This window comes from Nicotiana sylvestris, chromosome 2 (assembly GCF_000393655.2).
Source record: "Nicotiana sylvestris chromosome 2, ASM39365v2, whole genome shotgun sequence".
NCBI classification, from domain to species: domain Eukaryota; kingdom Viridiplantae; phylum Streptophyta; class Magnoliopsida; order Solanales; family Solanaceae; genus Nicotiana; species Nicotiana sylvestris.
The window spans coordinates 162,666,863-162,681,094 of NC_091058.1; positions in this window are offsets into that span (position 1 = coordinate 162,666,863).

Genomic DNA, 14,232 nt, shown 5'->3' on the forward strand with positions numbered 1-14,232 from the left:
CCACTACACCAACTTGAAATCATTGCTTTAATTGGCTTCTACCAAAAAACCTTTCTTGTCTATTTATTTGCAGCAAAACCCTATTCATTTCTTGGGGAAAATTAAAATCATGGGTGAAATAATTAGTTATCACATAGTTGGAAGAAGATGCCATGGAATGAGAGGTATTAAGCTAAATCCAAGAAAATTCTCAGTACAGCGGCTACGAGTAAAGTTCTTGTATTTGTTCAGAATTTTCAGCAGATCCTTGCGATCATCTTTTGGTAACATTCTTCGTTTATTGAAGAGAAATAATAATTCTAGAAATTTGGTGAGGAAAAAGGCAGATTATGCTATGTATGGAGGAAAAACTGATTATAGGTTGAAGTCTTTTGCACGTTCAAATTCATTCTATACTGAAGCTATAGCAGATTGCTTGGACTTTATCAAGAGGAATTCTCTTTCATTAGAGGAAAAGCCAGTTCTTGGCCGTGAAAGTTAAAAGGTTGATAAGAGAAAGTCGGATGCGCGCAAACTGATTCACGCTAATTAAGTTTCTTTTTGTAGAAATTAGCTGGAGGAGTATATTTCCACGTTCTCTACAATTGTTTTCTTTATTTTCTCGCTATTCTTTCATCTTGGATTTTGGTTGTTTCATCATATGATACCTTAGCATTAGTTCGGGGCGGCCCAAGAAGATTGGTGGCCTAACGCCAATTTTTAATCCGGAGAAAAACTTATCTACTATTCCCTTCGTTCTTGGCCACGGAGTTTAAGAAAAAAATGAAGACTTTTGAAATTTTATGGTCCTAAACAAGTCCAAATGGGGCTCAGAGTATTTGTATGGTTATAAAAGCTTCTCATTAAGGGTAGAGTTGTAACTTTAAGCTAAATTGTTACCAAATTTAGAAAGGGTTTATTCTTTTTGGAACGGACCAAAAAGGAAATAGATTCACATAAACTGGATATTTTTTATGGAAGTCTATTTTTCTATCTTTTTAAGATCACTACAACAAATATGATATTTCGCAACGAAATTATTAGCCACGACATAAAAATTCGTCACTAATTGTTTACTTTTCGTGACAAAAATTATAATTCATCTTTAAATACATAAATCGCATACTTTTAGTGACGAAACATAAAATTTCGTAGCAAAGTATTGTCCACTAAAGTTTCCCACCAAAAAATAATTTGCCGCCATTTATTGAGTAATATTAGCCACAAAATTGAAGTTATCGGTGACAAATAAGTTTGTCACTAATGATGTACCTAATCAGAGACGAACCATTGTTTGTCATAAAATTAGTTAAATTTTGGATACGACAAATTTTCGTCACAAAAAATATGTGGTTACAATAGCGACAAATTACAATTTGTAGTTAAATATTGTAAATTTCAGCCATAAAATTTTAATTTAATTGTGACATTACTTTTTGTCACTGATAATGCAAACAATTAGTGACAATTATTTTATTATCTCTATTTAACCTAAAATTTAGTCACAACGAATTTTTTCATATAATATATAATTTTTAATTTTTTGCGACTTAATTTTATAGTTGAATCGTGTCATTATTGGCTACAAAATAATTTGTAGTTAAAAAATAGAAAATCATATTTAAATTTAACTATGAATTTGAAGTTTTGTTCATGCAAAATACATAAGACTAATTGAACTAGTGAGTGAAACAACCATTATTGAAAAATTATTGAGCGATGAATCCCCAATTTTACTTATATTAGAAATTGTATGAATGTATTTTTTCTACTTTGAGCACATGAATTCAATTTCTTATTGGAAAAACTTTTAGTTTTATTTAATTCCATATTGAAGCAAACCATTTTCTTTGGTTATTATATTAAATTTATACCGTAAAATTAAATCTACATTTCAAAATTAGTGTACCTCTTTAATTTAATTTCGTCTTACTTAATGTCACGATCCGGATTTCCCATCCTCGGGAGTTGTGATGGCGCCTACTAATGAGAGCTAGGCAAGCCAATCCTTAACTGCTTACATCGTTAACAATTACTTCTTTTAACAATTATCGGCGATAGTATGAAAGCAATGGAATTAAATAAATATGCGGAAGACTTAATTTTTAGAAAACTGAACAATATTGCGAGAATCAACATATGCCTCTACCCAAGAACTGGTGTCACATTACTCACGAACTTCTAAGAGTGCTAAATACAACCGTTTGAAAGAAAATATAAAGTGTTTGTCTCGAATATATGAGATAACAGACGGAAATAAAAGATAGAGGAGACGTCGGGCCTGCGAACGCCTGCAAGGCTACCTCAGTCTCTCACTGGACTGAAGGCTGGCTCCCACGCTACTGGTGTTGTCCAAAACCTGGATCTGTGCAAAAGAGCACAAAGCGTAGTATCAGCACAGCCGGCGCCATGTGCTGGTAAGTGTCTGGCCTAACCCCGGCGAGGTAGTAACGAGGCTAGGACAAGACTCCAGATAAACCTGTACAGTTATATAATATATGGCGGGAAAGTAAACAAGTAATAAGCAGTTAAAGCTGGGGAAGGGGAACATGTTTTGGGGGATAGCAGTTAAAAGAAATAACATAGAATAATAAGGAAGCTAGCACTATAACTTCTATCACAAATGAAGAAAATAAAGGAAACTTTCACTTTCAGTTTCCTCTTGTTGCAGGCGTGCAATCCGATCCCATTTCTCATATCTCGTGGTTGGCGTACCAGCTGCTCCCATTTCATTCTATCTCATGGTAGGCGTACCACCCGCTCCCATTTCATTATATCTTATGGTAGGCGTACCACCCGCTCCCATTTCATAATATCTCGTGGTAGGCGTACCACCCGCTCCCATTTCATCAATCTTGTGGTAGGTGTACCACCCGCTCCCATTTCATTCTATCTCGTGGTAGGCGTACCGCCCGCTCCCATTTCATTATATCTTGTGGTAGGCGTACCACCCGTTCCCATTTCATAATATCTTGTGGTAGGCATACCACCCGCTCCCATTTCATCAATCTTGTGGTAGGCATAGCACCCGCTCCCATTTCATTTCATCACACAATCACAGGAAATCCCGGCAAGGGAACATAAGTAATATAATAACTTCCCGGCAAGGGAACAAGGATATCGAAATAGTCATTCCGGCAAGGGAGAATCAGCTATAACTAATATCACTTTGCTAGTACTCAGTTCAATTATTGGAAATACTTAATCAAAGAGGATCGTTAATTAAAGAATACAAGGTGTCATTCAAAAACACAACAACTTTCAAGTTAAGACCCACGGTCATGCTTGACACCAACGTATAGATACTCGTCACCATACCTACATGTCGTACTCAACAAGAAGTAAGTAGCAAATATGACTCAACTCATAATCCCTCAAGTTAGGGTTAAACCAAACACTTACTTCGATGCCTTGAACACCACTCAAGTCTCAATTATAGCTTTACCTCTTGATTCCACCACCAATCCGCTCGTATCAAGTCATAAGTTACTTAATCACATTAATAAATACTAAATGAATCAACCCCAATGCATGAAAATGAGTTTTCCAAAGTTTTACCCAAAAGTCAAAATTCAACCCTGGGCCCGCTTGGTCCAAACCCGAAACTCGGACCAAAACCCGATTACCCATTCACCCCCGAGCCCGGATATATGATTGATTTTGGAATCCGACCTCAAATTGAGGTCCAAATCCCTAATTTTAGAAAAACCTAGGTTCTACCAACATCACCCAATTTCCCCATGAAAATCTTTGATTTGAAGTTGAAATAATGTTAAAAGATGTTAAGAAGTGAAGAAAATAAGTTAGAAATCACTTACCAATCATTTCGGAGAAGAAAAGTTGTTTGAAAAATCGCCTCTTATGTTTTGGGGTTTTGAAAAGTGTAAAATAACTTAAATTCACGTGTATTTATACCCCTCTGAAGTTTCCACCGCGGACCACGCAGGCTCCCTGAAGACCTGCGGATCATTCCCCTGTGCGAACCGCACAAAGCCGACCGTGGCACACAGCACCCACCGCGGACCGCTCAAGGCGACCGCGGCCGCACGTGATTGCTCGCGGACCACGCAAGAGGGTTCAGAGACCTGTCAAAATTCCTGAACCTACAACATCTGATCTTCTAAAGCCTAAGGCATCCCGGAACCTACTAGAAACTCACCCGAGCCCTCGAAACTCTAAACCAAGCATGCACACTACCTCAAAAACACCTTACGAACATATTCGTGTGATCACATCACCAATATAACATCATGAACATCGAATTGAGCCTCAAGATCCATGAAATTTCTCAGATTTCCTTTTAAACATCAATTTTCCCAATTTGGGTCCGGATCACGTCAAACGACGTCCGTTTTTTACCAAACTTTGCAGGAGTGATTCAAAACATATATAAGACTCGTATCGGGCGCCGAAACCAAAATACGGGCCCGATACCGTTGCTTTCTAATCAGATTTCATTTTCATTTTCCTTAAACATTTTTAGAGAACAATTTCACTTAAAAATTCATAACTCGGGCTGGGGACCTCGGAATTCGATTCCGGGCATACTCCCGAGTCCCATATTTTCCTACGGACCCTTCGGGATCGTCAAATCACGGGTCTAGATCCGTTTACCTAAAATGTTGACCGAAGTCAAATTAATTCATTTCGAGGTAAAAATTTAGCAATGTTCACAAGATTTCACATTTAAGCTTTTCGGCTATGCGCCCGGACTGCGCACACAAATCGAGGTGACTCTAAATGAGGTTTTTAGGGCCTCGGAGACATAGATTTCAATTAGAAATAGGTGATGACCCTTTTGGATCGTCACATTCTCCACTTCTAAATAATCGTTCGTCCTCGAACGGACAGAAGAAGGAAGTACCTGAGTCGGGGAAAAGATGAGGATACCGGTCCCGCATATCGGACTCAGACTCCCAGGTCGATGCCTCAGGGGGCTGACCTCTCCACTGAACATGAACCAAAGGAAAACTCTTCGACCTCAGCTGGCGAACCTGTCGGTCTAGAATAGCCACCGACTCCTCCTCATATGACAAATCCTTCTCCAACTGGACAGTGCTGAAATCTAAAACGTGGGATGGATCGTCGTGATATTTCCGAAGCATGGACACATGAAACACTGGATGCACGGCTGATAAGATAGGCAGCAATGCAAGTCTATAAGCCATCTCTCCCATTCGATCAAGGATCTCAAATGGACCAATGAACCTAGGGCTAAACTTGCCCTTCTTCCCAAATCTCATCACGCCCTTCATAGGCGACACTCGGAGCAACACCCGCTCACCAACCATAAAAGCCACGTCTCAAACCTTATGATATGCATAGCTCTTTTGCCTGGACTGAGCTGTACGAAGCCTATCCTGAATGATCCTGACCTTGTCCAAGGCCTCCTAAACCAAATCTGTACCCAACCACCGAGCCTCTCCCGGCTCAAACCATCCAACCGGAGATCGACACCGCCTACCATATAAAGCCTCATAAGGAGCCATCTGGATACTCGACTGGTAGTTGTTGTTGTAGGCAAACTCTGCTAAAGACATGAACTGATCCCACGAACCTCCAAAGTCAATAACACAAGCTCAGAGCATATCCTCCAATATATGAATAGTCCGCTCGGACTGTCCATCCGTCTGAGAATGAAATGTTGTACTCAACTCAACCTGGGTGTCTAACCCTCGCTGAACTGCTCTCCAGAAACGCGAGGTGAACTACGTACCTCGGTCCGAAATGATAGATATCGGCACACCATGAAGACGAATAATCTCTCGGATATAGATCTCAGCTAACCTCTCGGACGAATAGGAGACTGCCACAGGAATGAAATGCGCTGACTTGGTCAGCCTATCAACAATGACCCAAACTGCATCGAACTTCTTCTAGGTCAACGGAAGTCCAGTAACAAAGTCCATAGTGAACTCTCCCACTTCCACTCGGGAAGCTCAATCCTCTGAAATAAACCATCAGGCCTCTGATGCTCATACTTAACCTGTTGACAATTCAAACACCGAGCGACATAGGCACCGATATCCTTCTTCATTCTCTGCCACCAATAATGCTGCCGCAAATCCTCATACATCTTTGCGGCGCCCGGATGGATAGAGTACCGGGAACTATAGGCCTCCTATAAAACCAACTCTCGAAGCTCATCCACATTAGGCACAAAAACTCGACCCTGCAATCTCAGAACTCCATCATCACCTAAGGTAACCTTCTTAGTACCCCCACACTACGCCGTGTCTCTAAGGACATACAAATTGGGATCATCAAACTGCCGATCACGGATACGCTCCAATAACGAAGAACGAGCAACCGTGCAGGCTAATACTCGACTAGGCTCAGAAATATCCAACCTCACAAATCGATTGGCTAAAGCCTGAACATCCAAAGCAAGCGGCCTCTCACCGACTGGAATATAAGCAAGACTGCCCATATTGGCTGACTTACTACTCAAAGCATCGGCCACCACGTTGGCCTTTCCCAGGTGATATAGGATAGTGATGTCATAATCTTTCAACAACTCCAACCACCTTCTCTGCCTCAAATTCAACTCTTTTTGCTTGAACAAATACTGAAGACTCTTATGATCCATGAACACCTCACATGCCACGCCATACAGGTAATGCCTCCAAATCTTCAATGCGTGAACAATGGCTGCCAACTCCAAATCATGCACTGGATAGTTCTTCTCATGAACCTTCAACTGCCTCGAAGCATAGGCAATGACCTTGCCATCCTGCATCAACACTGCTCCAAGTCCAATGCGAGATGTATTACAATAAACGGTGTAAGGCCCTGAACCTATGGGCAAAACTAACACCAATGTCGTAGTTAGGGCTGTCTTGAGCCTCTAAAGGCTCGCCTCACACTCATCCGACCATCTGAACTGGGCACCCTTCTAGGTCAACCTGGTCATCGGGGCTGCAACAGATGAGAACCCCTCCACGAACCGACGATAGTAGCCTGCCAATCCCAAGAAACTCTGAATCTCTGTAGCTGATGCTGGTCTAGGCCAGTTCTTGACTGCCTCAATCTTCTTTGGATCAACCTAAATACCCTCTACTGATACAACGTGACCCAGGATTTCCACTGAACTCAACCAGAACTCACACTTCGTGAACTTAGCATATACTGACTATCCTTCAAAGTCTGAAGAATCACTCTGAGGTGTTGCTCGTGCTCCTCCTGGGTGCAGGAATATATCAGGATATCATCAATAAAGACTATCACGAACAAGTCCAAATAAGGCCTGAATACTCGGTTCATCAACTCCATAAATGTTGTTGGGGCATTGGTCAACCCGAATGACATAACCAAGAACTCATAATACCCGTACCGAGTGCAGAAAGCTGTTTTAGGGACATCGGATGCCCTAATTCTCAACTGGTGGTAGCCAGATCTCAAGTCAATCTTTGAAAATACCTTGGAACCCTGAAGCTGATCGAACAAATCATCAATCATCGGCAGTGGATACTTATTCTTAATTGTAACCTTGTTCAATTGCCGATAATCAATGCACATTCTCATCGAACCATCCTTTTTCTTTACAAACAAAACTAGCGCACCCCAAGGCGAAATGATGGGTCTAATGAAACCCTTCTCAATCAAATCCTACAACTGTTTCTTTAACTCTTTGAACTCCGGCGGGGCCATACGATATGGCGGAATAGAAATGAGCTGAGTGCCCGGAGCCAGATCAATGCAGAAATCAATGTCCCGGTCGGGTGTCATCCCCAGCAGGTCTGAAAGGAAAACCTCAGGAAACTCACAAACCACGGGCATAGAATCAATACAGGGAACCTCAGCACTAGAGTCACGAACCATCTCAACTCTGTGGGCCACATTGGTCGCCTCCTAAAATGTAATCTCACTCCCGGCCTCCTTGGCCATCTGAAGATGAATCGGCTGAATAAGACCATTAATAAACCTCCTCACCCTCTCTCTCGGTGGGAAGTATGACAAGAGCATGGCGAGCTAGATCGATGAACCTGGTCTCATACTAAGTGACCATCATGGAACCCTACTGAAGGCGCTCAAACTGCCTCCGATAGGCTTCTCTCTACGTCACAGGGAGAAACTTCTCCAGAAACAACACTGAAAACTGCTCCCATGTCAAAGATGGTTATCCGGCTGGTCTCGCTAAGCAATAATCCCTCCACCAAGTCTTGGCGAATCCAGATAAGCGAAATGCAGCAAAATCGACCCCATTGGTCTCAACAATGCCCATGTTCTTGAGAACCTCGTGGCAGCTGTATAGGATATCCTGGGGATCCTCAGAAGGAGCTCCGCTGAAAGTAGTAGTGAAGAGCTTGGTAAATTTATCCAGTCTCCACAAAGCATCGGTGGACATAGCCGCTCCATCGCCGGTCTGAGCCACTATACCCGGCTGAACTGCCACTGCTGGCTGAACGACTGGAACCTGAATCTGGGGAGCTACCTGCTCCGGAGTGCGTGTAGCAGGAGTCTGAGCCCCTCCTCCAGCCTGAGAAGTGGCTGGTGCTACAGGAAGTAAACCTGCTCGGGTGACACTCTCCATAAGGCCCACCAATCGAACCAGAGCGTCCTAAAGAACTGGGGTAGCAATAAACCCCTCTAGCACCTGAGCTGGGTCCACCGGAACTATTGAGGCTAGAACCTTCTCCTCAAAATCAACCTGAGGCTCTGCCATTGGTGCCGCTGCTCGGGGCTGAGCTCTGCCCCTACCTCGGCCTCTAGCACGGCTTCGGCCTCGCCCTCTGCCCCTAGTGGGAGCTGCTGTAGGAGGCTCGGGCTGCTGAGCAGTAGATGAGGAAGCGCGTGTTCTCGCCATCTGCGAAGAACAGAGTAGAAGTTCAATTAGCATTTGAGGAACAAATCCGCACGACAAGAAAGAACAAAAGTAAAATTTTCCTAACTCGGTAGCCTCTGGAGGATAAATACAGATGTCTCTGTACCGATCCCTCAGACTCTACTAAGCTTGTCCGTGAGTTGTGAGACCTATGTAACCTAGAGCTCTTATACTAACTTGTCACGACCCGAATTTCCCACCATCAGGAGTCGTGATGGCGCCTACTAATGAGAGCTAGGCAAGCCAATCCTTAACTGCTTACATCGTTAACAATTACTTCTTTTAACAATTATCGGTGATAGTGTGAAAGCAATGGAACAAAATAAATATGCGGAAGACTTAAATTTAAAGGAAACTGAACAATAATGCAAGAATCAACATATGCCTCTAACCAAGAACTGGTGTCACATTACTCACGAACTTCTAAGAGTGCTAAATACAACCGTTTGAAAGAAAATATAAACTGTTTGTCTCGAATATATGAGATAACAGACAGAAATAAAAGATAGAGGAGACACCGGGCCTGCGAACGCTTGCAAGGCTACCTCAGTGTCTCACTGGACTGAAGGCTGGCTCCCGCGCTACTGCTACTGTCCAAAACCTGGATCTGTGCAAAAGAGCACAGAGTATAGTATCAACACATCCGACCCCATGTGCTGGTAAGTGTCTGGCCTAACCCCGACAAGGTAGTGACGAGGCTAGGACCAGACTCCAAATAAACTTGTACAGCTATATAATATATGGCGGGAAAGTAAACAAATAATAAGCAGTTAAAGCTGGGGAAGGGGAACATGCTTTGGGGGATAGCAGTTAAAAGAAATAACAGGGAATAATAAGAAAGCTAGCACTATAACTTCTATCACAAATGAAGAAAATAAAGGCAACTTTCACTTTCAGTTTCCTCTTGTTGCAGGCGTGCAACCCGATCCCATTTCTCATATCTCGTGGTTCGCGTACCACCCGCTCCCATTTCATTCTATCTCATGGTAGGCGTACCACCCGCTCCCATTTCATTATATCTTATGGTAGGCGTACCACCCGCTCCCATTTCATAATATCTCGTGGTAGGCGTACCACCCGCTCCCATTTCATCAATCTTGTGGTAGGCGTACCACCCGCTCCTATTTCATTCTATCTCGTGGTAGGCATACCACCCGCTCATATTTTATTATATCTTGTGGTAGGCATACCACCCGCTCCTATTTCATAATATCTTATGGTAGGCGTACCACCCGCTCTCATTTCATTAATCTTGTGGTAGGTGTACCACCCGCTCCCATTTCATTTCATCACACAATCACAAGAAATCCCGGCAAGGGAACATAAGTAATATAATAACTACCCGGCAAGGGAACAAGGATATCTAAATGGGAGAATCAACTATAACCAATCTCACTTTGCTAGTACTCAGTTCAATCAATGGAAATACTTAATCATAGAGGATCATTAATTAAAGTATACAAGGTGTCATTCAAAAGCACAACAACTTTCAAGTTAAGACCCACGGTCATGCTTGACACCAACGTATAGATACTCGTCACCATACCTATACGTCATACTCAACAAGAAGTAAGTAGCAAATATGACTCAACTCCTAAACCCTAAAGCTAGGGCTAAACCAAACACTTACCTTGATTCCTTGAACACCACTCAAGTCTCAATTATAGCTTTACCTCTTGATTCCACCACCAATCCGCTCGAATCTAGTCATAAGTTACTTAATCACATTAATAAATGCTAAATGAATCAACCCCAATGCATGAAAATGAGTTTTCCAAAGTTTTACCCAAAAGTCAAAATTCGACCCCGGGCCCGCTTGGTCCAAACTCAAAATTCAGACCAAAACCCGATTACCCATTCACCCCCGAGCCCGGATATATGATTGATTTTGGAATCCGACCTCAAATTGAGGTCCAAATCCCTAATTATAGAAAAACCTAGGTTCTACCCACATCACCCAATTTCCCCATGAAAATCTTTGATTTGAAGTTGAAATCATGTTAAAAGATGTTAAGAAGTGAAGAAAATAAGTTAGAAATCACTTACCAATCGTTTCGGAGAAGAAAAGTTGTTTGGGAAATCGCCTTTTATGTTTTGGGATTTTGAAAAGTGTAAAATAACTTAAATTCACGTGTATTTATACCCCTCTGAAGTTCCCACCGCAGACCACGAAAGAAGGACCGCGGTCGCGCAGGCTCCCTGAAGACCTGCGGATCATTGCCCCGTGCGGACCGCACCAAGCCGACCGCGGCCACACATCACCCACCGCGGACAGCTCAAGGCGACCGCGGCCGCGCTGACCCATCTGCGGCCGCACGTAATTGCTCGCGGACCGTGCAAGAGGGTTCAGAGACCTATCAAAATTCCTGAACCTGTAACATCTGATCTTCTAAAGCCTAAGGCATCCCGGAACCTGCTAGAAACCCACTCGAGCCCTCAAAACTCTAAACCAAGCATGCACACTACCTCAAAAACACCCTACGAATATATTTGTGTGATCACATCACCAATATAACATCATGAACATCGAATTGAGCCTCAAGATCCATGAAATTTCTCAGATTTCCTTTTAAACATCAATTTTCCCAATTTGGGTCCGGATCACGTCAAACGACGTCCGTTTTTTACCAAACTTTACAGGAGTGATTCAAAACATATATAAGACTCGTATCGGGCACCGAAACCAAAATACGGTCCTGATACCATTGCTTTCTAATCAGATTTCATTTCCATTTCCCCTAAATATTTTTAGAGAACAATTTCACTTAAAAATTCATAACTCGGGCTGGGGACCTCGAAATTCGATTCCGGGCATACGCCCGAGTCCCATATTTTCCTACGGACCTTCCAGGATTATCAAATCACGGGTCCGTTTACCTAAAATATTGACCGAAGTCAAATTTATTCATTTCGAGGTCAAAACTTAGCAATTTTCACAAGATTTTACATTTAATCTTTCCGGCTACGCGCCGGACTGCGCATACAAATCGAGGCAACTCTAAATGAAGTTTTCACGGCCTCGGAGACACAGATTTCAATTAGAAACAGGTTGTGACCCTTTTGGGTCGTCGCACTTAAACTTTAATATTAGAAGATGATTATCGTCTGTTGAGATAAAAACGGATAAAAATTTACATTTTTTAGAAAAAGTGGTATATATGTTTCCATCATTATTTTTACCAATTTGAAATTTATGGCATATAGAAAAAATTATAATTCCAATTAATATCTTTCTTTTTTATATTTACATTAGAGATTGATAGGTTCATCCTTTTAAATTTTATCATTGAACTCATTATGCTTTTAAAATCATAGGTTCAATTTTTTAAATAGTAATATTTTACGATTTGCATACATCTATACTCCGTGCTGAAAAGGATGGGATCAGTCAAAATTCATCGACTATATGCTACATCCTTCAATGTTACTAATTTTATTATACATATGTAATTTAATTATTTAAAGCTTTATGGTGATTAAATTTGAATATGAATTCAGACTTGTAAAACTTGAAAGAACAAACCAAAGGAAGAAATAAATAGAAATAAAAAAGTACCTAATTAAAACGCAAGAAGGGACACCCGACATTTTGGACACTTACGAGATCAAGCTCAAGAAAGAACGAAAAATAAATCAAGATTCGAGGAGTACGAGTCTAAAGTATCTGTTCGTTGAACTTAAAATTATTGTTCATGGCTAGATTCAAGATCAAGCTTAAAAACTCTCAAATTTATTTTTGTTTTTTTAAAAGAAGAATCAGTAGAACTATAAAGATCGTAATATTTAAAATATTTGGAATAAAATGCTACACTTCTTACAATATTTTCTAACCTTGATTATTTTCTTGGCATGAATTTAATGTATTCCCTTGAAAATTGAAATAACTATACAAAAATACAAATTTAATATAATCTTAATATTTAAAGGAAAGTCATTAAAGGAGAGAAGTTTTATGTATGAAAATTCTACCCGAAAATATTGGAGGGAATATAAAAAAAAGTTAAACTTTCAATTATTTCACCTTCCCTTCAATATTTTCGTGTAAAATTCTTCTCTCACTCATTCCCTCCCTATAAACCACGAATAACCTCCTACTAAGATTAACTTGATGTATCCAATTCAACTACAACTACGTAGACTCCTAAAGAAAAGAGAAGTTCATGCTTATGTTTAGTGTTTTTTCTCCTTTTTCTATCAATTGCTTTCTATTAATACCCAACTAAAATAGCTCATCTCCCTCATATGATATTGGCCTCGTACCAATACTCTGCTAGTCTCTATGCAAAAGTTGATCAACACAAAAGTAATTCCACAAGCTTTTGTTGTGAAATCTGTCCTTTGCTATGAATTGAAGGCCTTGATTCATGGCTTAACGAAGGAATTCTTGACATTCTTTTGATGAAGAGGTAAGTTTCTCTTGATGTAGTGTAGGATTTTATAGAGAATTTAATTATTATTATCTATTTCTCATTTTATTATTTGATTCACTAATTATCAATGTTAGTTTTGTGATTTAAGTTTGAAGATATATTTTGTTTAAATCACGAAATTAGAAAGTATGTAATACTAATTTTTTTTCTTTTTCACAGGTATATGAAGGTGCAAAAAGTGTGAGTTTTAACCAAGGGATGCTGCACACATGAGGAAGCAACATACCTATTTTTTTTTAGCATTAACATGTATTTCAATTAGACTTTTTGTGTTTGAGGGCTTTTAGTTTGTAGTTTGTACTCAGATGTTATCTTAGAACAATTATAGATGTATAGTATATATTTTTTTGTATGAATTTTGGTATTATGTATCTCTTTTATTTCTGTGATGTTTTTGGTTTACATAAGAGTACATTTAGTGACAAAAAATTAATTTGTCCAGGATTTGCCTTCATATGAACAATATAATTATATTTTTATCTACAAATTAACTTAATATTTGATGACAATTAAAATTATCACTAACTAAGACAACATATAGAGACAAATTAGTCTCATCACTAATAACACTATTTGTCGAGACCCAAAATAGTTTCAACTACGAAAATGTTGCCTTCTTCGACAAACAAATCTGTCTCTATTTTATATATTTAGAGATGAAAGATTCCTTTTGTACATAAAGCATAACTAATTAGCGACACAGTCATATTCTTTTAGCTACAAATTACGTATAGCTTTAACGACAATTAATATCATCACTAATTAAAATTATAATTAGTGACAAATTAGAATCGTCAGTATTGAAGACCTTTTTAGCGACGACATGATACTTTTAACTACAAAATTTCGACACTTGTTATGACAAACAAGTTCGTCATAAATACAACATAATTGGGGACGAAAAATATTTCGTAGTTAATATAACTTTATTTTGTGACGAAACTCAAAGTTGTCTTTATATACTATTAGTGACGGTGTTTCAGAGACGAAAAATTGACA